The following is a 7,383-nucleotide window of genomic DNA, read 5'->3' as shown; positions in this document are numbered from 1 at the left end:
ATGGTATTTAGGCTGGAAAATAGCCTTGGGTCTACAACAATTCTGACTATTTAGTTTTAAGTGCTTAGTTTCACATTTTTATTATATTTCATCACTCAGTAAATGAATACAGGCATTTTATCCGTTCAATAGTTCTTTGAATTTCGGTTATTTGTTCAGGTGGGACTTTTGCTGATTTCTTTTTCTAACTATAATGTTGGGGTTTCTATTAAGAGGCTTTGGTTGAAATGTCAGACTGATGTTTTTCCTGAAAATTGCTGTGTAGTCCTTGAAAAATCACTGTAATACAATCCAGCAACTTCTAGCACTGGTAAAAATTAAGTAAAACCTGCTTACCAGTAAATGTAGAGGGATATCTTTCAGCTTACTGTATATATTGTGGTTTTTAAAAACAAAGTAGGTTTTTGAAGACACATAGAAAGCAAGCTTGTGGCCTAAAGATTTGAGGTGAGCAGAGGTCTTTGTAAGGTCAGAAGCAGTAAATCAATGGCTTTCAACCTCGGGTTTGTGGGTACCTTCCGAGGAATCCACAAAAAGTAATTTAAAAAAGCAGATTTGCTACCCGTGGTTGTGTCCTTCCATTGGAAAACTTTAGTGTGTCTGAAATTAACATTTGAGAATCCCTGCACTAAAGATATGGGTTTACACTAACTGGAAATTAGTGTATCAAAGTGAGGAATCTTTTTCTTCTTTCTTTCGTTGCTTGCCTTGGACCTCTGAAGTGTACAAATGTGTGAGGCTCTGTGCCTCTTCCATGCATGGAAATTCATATTTCACTATGTGAGAACAGCTGCATGGTTTTGCACATTCCCATTATGTTTTACTAATTTTGCTTTTGATAGATTTAGTTTAAGGGAATGTGCCTAGCTCTGGCATAAGCTCTCTTGATTCTTGACTGGAAATGGAAATGTGAGGAGAGCACACAAAATGAACATCCTTAAGATTACGTAGCTCTTATTGAAAATATTTTTCTGTCTTTCCAATTTTTTTCAAGCTTTTCAGACTGTACACACAGATCAAAATCATTTATGTGTCCATATGGACTGTTCTCTACAGAGACCCTCATCATCTGTGTTCATGTATATTTTCTGGCTTCTTCCTTTTTGTTTCAGTGCATGTAGAAGCCAAATTTACATTCTGACTTTATGCATAATGCCTAAATAAGCTTTCTGGGTGCAATCAGTACCAATTAACATTGTTTGCAAACACAGATCTCACATGAACAGTTCTAAAAAGATCTCGAGCAGGAAAAGAACAAGTAATGGCCATGACATGAAAATATTAATGTTACTTAGTGACAGGGACAGTAAGGTCTCCTGCTGCTCAGGTACTTTTAATTTCAGTTGTCAGTCTGATGTGTCAAGTAAAACCAGGGAATGAAAGACATGTAGCAAAGCAGCACTATTGTGTGCTATTTTTAAATAAATTAATTTTCTAATACTACAATCAGAGGCAGCCTTCTGGTTTCTTCTAGATTGTGAAGTACTGTCATTGTTCTGGTAAAGGGTATGTTGGTGGGAGAGCATGATGGGCTGAACTAATACAGCTAGTGAATGTTATAAATAAAGTCGTGTTTTTGAGTCAATCAATCAACTTTAATAAAGTTAACAAATTAAAGCAAGCGGTAATCAGGCAAAACAGCGCTGGGTGACCGGGGGAAGCTCAGTTCCGCCAACGGCACACACTCAACTTTTCGTATGTGCTTACATATGTTATACACTCGTTCACGTGCTGGGACACCCTGAGGAGTTAGCTCCTGGTTGGCTAGTCAACAGTGTCCACGCGCTGTCCACACGCGTCTACCAGCTCCGGATTGGTGGAAGATGTTGCTGGGTGTTGCTGGGTGTTTCTGCCTCTGGAGTTCTGTTATCTGTTGCACCATCCGGGCGTTGGCTTGACTACTACTACAAGGTTCTACAAAACATAATCAAACTTGCACAAGCGCAGTTACTGCTTACAACAATATGCATAATATAATTGAATCCTACTGGATTTGTTCAACAATAACAATTTTGACCATCACTTATTACAGTGAACATCTTGAAATGTTTTCTGTAGTGCTTTCAGATAATTTCTTTGTTTGCCCGTTCTTCTTTCCCAACAAAATACCTTCAGAGTGACAACAATACAGATTTAAAATGTATTTATTCACCCTTAGTAATTAAAGATTAGGAAGCAGCTTCTAATATAAAAAATGTTGCTGGCTTCAGCAACTGGGTTGTATTTACCAGAGTGTGTTGACTGTAATGTAGGTCAGATTAAGACTGACTTAACAAATGATTTAAGTTTCTTAGAAGAAGTTAGCACTTTTTGTAAGCCTCCTGGAAATGCAATCTGAATTAGGTTGTTGTGCTCATTCTAATAAAAATGCTGATCAAACAGCACTCTTCTCAGGATTCTTTGTCTGCTGCATGAAAATTAGGTAGTCTGAGTACTTCTCAGGAAACAGGAAACCTGGACACTGGATTCTCCATGAGGCATTGCCTATAGGTGTTTTCTTCATGTTTGTCTGCACTTTGGATGGTTGTAAACAATAGAATGATTGGAGTGGGGACTTTCCTCTGCTTGGGTGATACTTAGTGCGTAAAGACAAAGGACAAATTAGAGGTAGAAGCATACATTTAATCCCTTTCAGAATAACTAGCCAGAAGTGATTCTTTTATGTTATTTTTTTTAATCTGACTGTGGTAAAATTTTCATTTCCACAGGTGCAAAACTAGATAGTGCTTATGATTCATTTATCTTTCTATTCTGTTGTTTGCCTGAAGAATCTATCTTGGTGATACAAGTCTCTTTCCATTTTTGTGCAAAATGTGCAGTGGATGTCTTATGAGCATTAAGCACCTTCATCACTGTGGTGAGACTCTTGTTCCCCCCCAGTCTTGGATGTGCAGGTCATTCACTGTCTGAACTTGTCAGTACCAGGGTTGTGAATGATGCAGCTCTTGTGTTGGGGTGTGCTCCAAGCAGTGCTGAACCCGAGGATACTGGAGCTCAAGCTCCATAGCAGATAACCCAGTCAAAAGTATTGAGCTTCACTTTGCAGTTATTCTTGTTAATAACCTCTTCCTCCATGATCACTGTCCCACACACAAAATAAAGAGTCCCCCCCCCCCCCCCCCCCAAGCCTCATCTGTCAGAATGCGCTCCTTGGTTTTCAGCTGCTGGTGCAAATGACCATGTTACTTTCCAGTTTTGTCTAGGCCATGGGCCTAGTGAGGCCTTCTCAGCTTTTGTTTCAGTCTAAGCAGGCTCAGTTTTAGTTTCATCTTTTTCACTCAAGGGTCTGCCTAAGAAATCCCCATAGTCTCTGAAGGCACTGAAACAAGTGGGCTCTGGGTGCTGTAGGCTTCTGAAGCTTGCTGTCTTAGCATGATGGGATACGGCATATTTTTTTGACAGGCTTTTATAAATACTGCTTTAGTGCTGCTGAATTTGATCTCTCCCCCAGTCAAAGAACTCTGCAAAGCAGAGGATAAATTCACTCCATTTTTTCTCTCTGCCTGATAGTAGTAGAATGTTGCTCTTTAGTGTTACACTGCTGTTTGTTTCTGGTACAGCTAATCATAAACTTCACTGGAGGGAAAGACCTGACACCAGTGTCCTCCCTCTGCAGCACAAACCTGAGAGCAAGGCTCTCCAACTGAGAGGCTTCCCTTTTGGATTGTCTCTCAGCAGCAGGAAGATCCTGTACCAGTAGAGAGGAGAATGCTTTCTTTCAAATTCTTGTTGTTGACACAAATACCATTTGTTAGGACCACTTCTAGGAACATCTTGGTTTTCCACCAAGACTTGATACAATTACTTAGGGCTTAAGGTTAGTTCAAGGGGGTTGATACTGGATCTGGTACAGATGCTTGGAGTAGCAGGACTCTCTGTCTGCCTGCCTTTTGGGGAATGTTTTGCTCTTTACAGCAGCAAAATTTCTTTTATGTGTCAGTAAAAATATCATATTGATTAAATGAAAATATAAGAATAATCATATAGTAATACTCTGGTGATAGACTAAGCTGAATGTTACTGAATAGAGATTTCTAGGTTGGAGAAAGAGACAGAAGTTTGTTCTGCCTTCAGCAAGCATATGTTGTTCCTATTAACTTCGAGGGAATTTGTTTGTGCATGTTTAAACAACAACAACAAAAAAGTAGAGGCAGAAGATGGCAGTTGAAATGCTAGTTATTAGTGTACATTCTGCCCTGCAATAAAATGTAGTGTTTATGCACCAGTATTCATTTTCAAACTGCTACTGAATGATAAATCTAGCAACATTTTGTAGGGTTGGTTGGTGTATTCTTCATGCTTTACAACTGCAAAAAACGAAGCAAAGAGATAATTTATTCAAGCCACAGACATAATTGGTGGCGATGCTTTGATTAAAATTATTTAAGTCTGCAACTGCACGTTGATGTTGACAGCTGGAAGAATGTTTTTTTTTTTTTAATTGGCTGCTCTGGAGCATGGCAATACCTGTGCACTTTCACAACTGGTGGAGCCAGAGGTATAAAGGTCAGATGCTCACATGTGCCACTTAATGGCTTTTTAGCAGTTACGACTGTAAAATAAATCGCCTACAGAGGTTGTGTCTGTCAGGTTAATGATCTTGGTTTTGTTTTCTTCACTCTTACCTTTTTATTAGCTACTAACTACATTTGATGTCTAATGGTTACTGCTTTTGACTGTATTTGGGTATGTCTGTCACTGTTTATAGGTACTACTTTGGGAGTAAAACACATGATTTGTATTGAAGTACACAACTTTGCATCATGTACTACATCTTAGTCTATTTTTGTGTAAGAGTCAGTCTGGTTCTTCTCTGTTTTGATTATTTCCATTTTTTCTGGCAGAAAAATTCAAATCTTTGGACAACTTAAATATGTTGTTACTGGCAGTATTAAATATAAATTGGCTGCAATCCAGGGTAGGTATTGTGACTTCTGTATCTTATTGCTTTACTTTTTGTTTGTTTGTTTTAATTTTTGTGCATGGTCTATGTCTTAATTCCCTGAGGACACTTCACTAAACATAAATTAAACTTGATTTTTCTCTTGGTGAAGTCATCACATTGATCTTTCATGGTCTATGTTGGTAAGCCTACATGTTCTCATTTCTCACTTTTATTTCTGTGTTTGTAATTCTTCATGGGTACAAATGAGATGAACTGAGAGAAGAGCTATTTTCTTTAGGCCTCCAAAACTGAACCTTTATCAAAATGGCATGTAAAATTGAATGAAAAAGTTTTCTGGTTTTGTGAGACATCAACAGCTCTTGCTGTTTTAACTTTCTGTCCTGACAAGCCCAAACTCATTTTTCCCTGACACAACCATTAGTTTAAAGTACAGTTACTGTCTCGATCTTCTGGTTAAGAAGCTGATTGATAGTGATCAGCTTAACCAGCTGAAAAACAGAACCAATGCATGTTATATTTATCTGCTTGGAAAACAAGCTGCTAAAATGATGTGTAGATCTTCCTAGATTAGTTGCTTTCTCTATTTTTTTTCTAAAGTAAGAGGCAACAACTCGATGTCATCTCTAAATATAAACAAACCTAAGACAAAAATACTTGATCATATTCAGGAAAGTCCATATTGAACAATGTATGAACAAATACACTACCTCCACCATGGCAATCTAATCACCAGTTAAGTAAATATAGTTGAAGTTTGTTAGTCCAGGAACAAAGCAATAAAAAAACCTTGCTCCTTTCTGCCTCTTATAACTGAATAATGAAAAGTGATCCCAAAATCAGACTAGTCAAATAGAAAAGCAATTCAGAATGGATATACAGAAGAGGCTGCTTGAGACAGTTTTCTGCATGGCAACATGTTCTTTTTTTTTTCTTTCCCCTAGTTGAAAGATTAGTGACAGCACTTCCCCAGCCCTGAGATGGAAGGACTTTCCTCTGCATTTCCTTATTATTAATACAATTTTGCTTCAATATGTTGATGCCTGTCATTTATACCACTAGAATTACATGAAACAGGAAGAGGTGCTAGGGAGAACAGTAATTAATACCAATTAGGTAGTGTTACCTAGCCATAATAGCACTTGGATGTTCAGCCTGCACTACTTCTGTCATGCCGCATTGATGGTACAGCAAGAACCATAAGATTAGGTAAAAATCAATACATTTTTTCAGCTAGGGCCAAGAAGGGAATGAACACCAGAGCAAGGCCAGGTGAATTGAAAAAGATTAAACCTGCTTCTGAGGAGCAAGAAGCCTTGGTGCTACCTGCTTTCAAAATATTTATTGAAAAATGATAGAGAGGAAAAATGTATCTTTTGAATTAAATTGTTTTCCTTATTACAGAGTTGTTATACCGTCTGTTATATCCTTATGCATTGGGAAGTGCCTGTTCCATAGACTGCTTTAATATTAACATGATGGTGGTAGAAACTATCTGAAAGAAAACATTTGTCCTGCAGTTTGTATTAAAAAGAAAAATGAGACTTGTTCATTAAGGGTGAAAAGAATGTAGGAAACTGGTAAAAACTTTGCCTATCTGTAGTGTAGTTTCACCATAAAGCAAACTGCTTGTTTTTCCTGAGCAACTGTACAATGGAACTTTAATTTTTGAGGTTCGAATGTCTGTACTGCAAATGCCAATTTTCAACATGTTTAGATGGATAATCTGCTCAAATATAATACTTTTAAGTTCATTTACTGCACGGAGGAGTTTGAATTTATACCATATGCTAGTTACTCTCCATAAAAATTTATTTTCTTCTATGTAGTAGACTAGGCATGTTATTGGTACATGCTGGTTTCACTTCTCTTCCAGTTTCTGGGTCAGAATCTGTCAGCTGGTCTCCAGAGAGGGGTCAGACTTTGACCGGTATATCAGCAGTGCCCTGTTTGCCATTTGCTGCCTCCCCACCTACCCCCTTTTTCCCCTCCTAGGTGCTGTGGAGTTTGTGGAGTTCTAGCTCAATTGGCACAGTTTTTATTTCTAAATTAGATACAATTTCTTGGTTTAGAAGACACCAATATGCGGCGATTAGAAACGACGCATACTAGGGCGCAGACAGAAATTCATGCAGAGGCAGAGATCTTGTACATGAAGCAGCACAGAGCCTGGCCAAGCCGAGAGCTGGCCTAGGCCTAGGCTGCTTTCTTTATTCACCATTGACAGTTTATAGGATTTACAGGTACAGGCCTGGACTAAGATGTTTACAAAAAGGTGCTTTTCCACTAATTTTTACTAAGAACACGCTAAACTCATGTGATGTTTGTCTCACTTGTTTTTCCACTCATTCACAGACCAGGCCCAAGGACATTCACACATCCCATGCACTTGGGGGCGGTTATCTGGCCCGAGATACCATTCTCATGAGTCTGGGCTATAACTGTTTACAATTACGAGAAACGTACTTCAAAGTAATCTG

The sequence above is a fragment of the Streptopelia decaocto genome (genome assembly GCF_964273445.1).
Source record: "Streptopelia decaocto genome assembly, chromosome: 2".
Lineage (NCBI taxonomy): Eukaryota > Metazoa > Chordata > Aves > Columbiformes > Columbidae > Streptopelia > Streptopelia decaocto.
The sequence above is the reverse complement of the archived record's forward strand: the minus strand, read 5'-3'. Positions refer to the sequence as shown.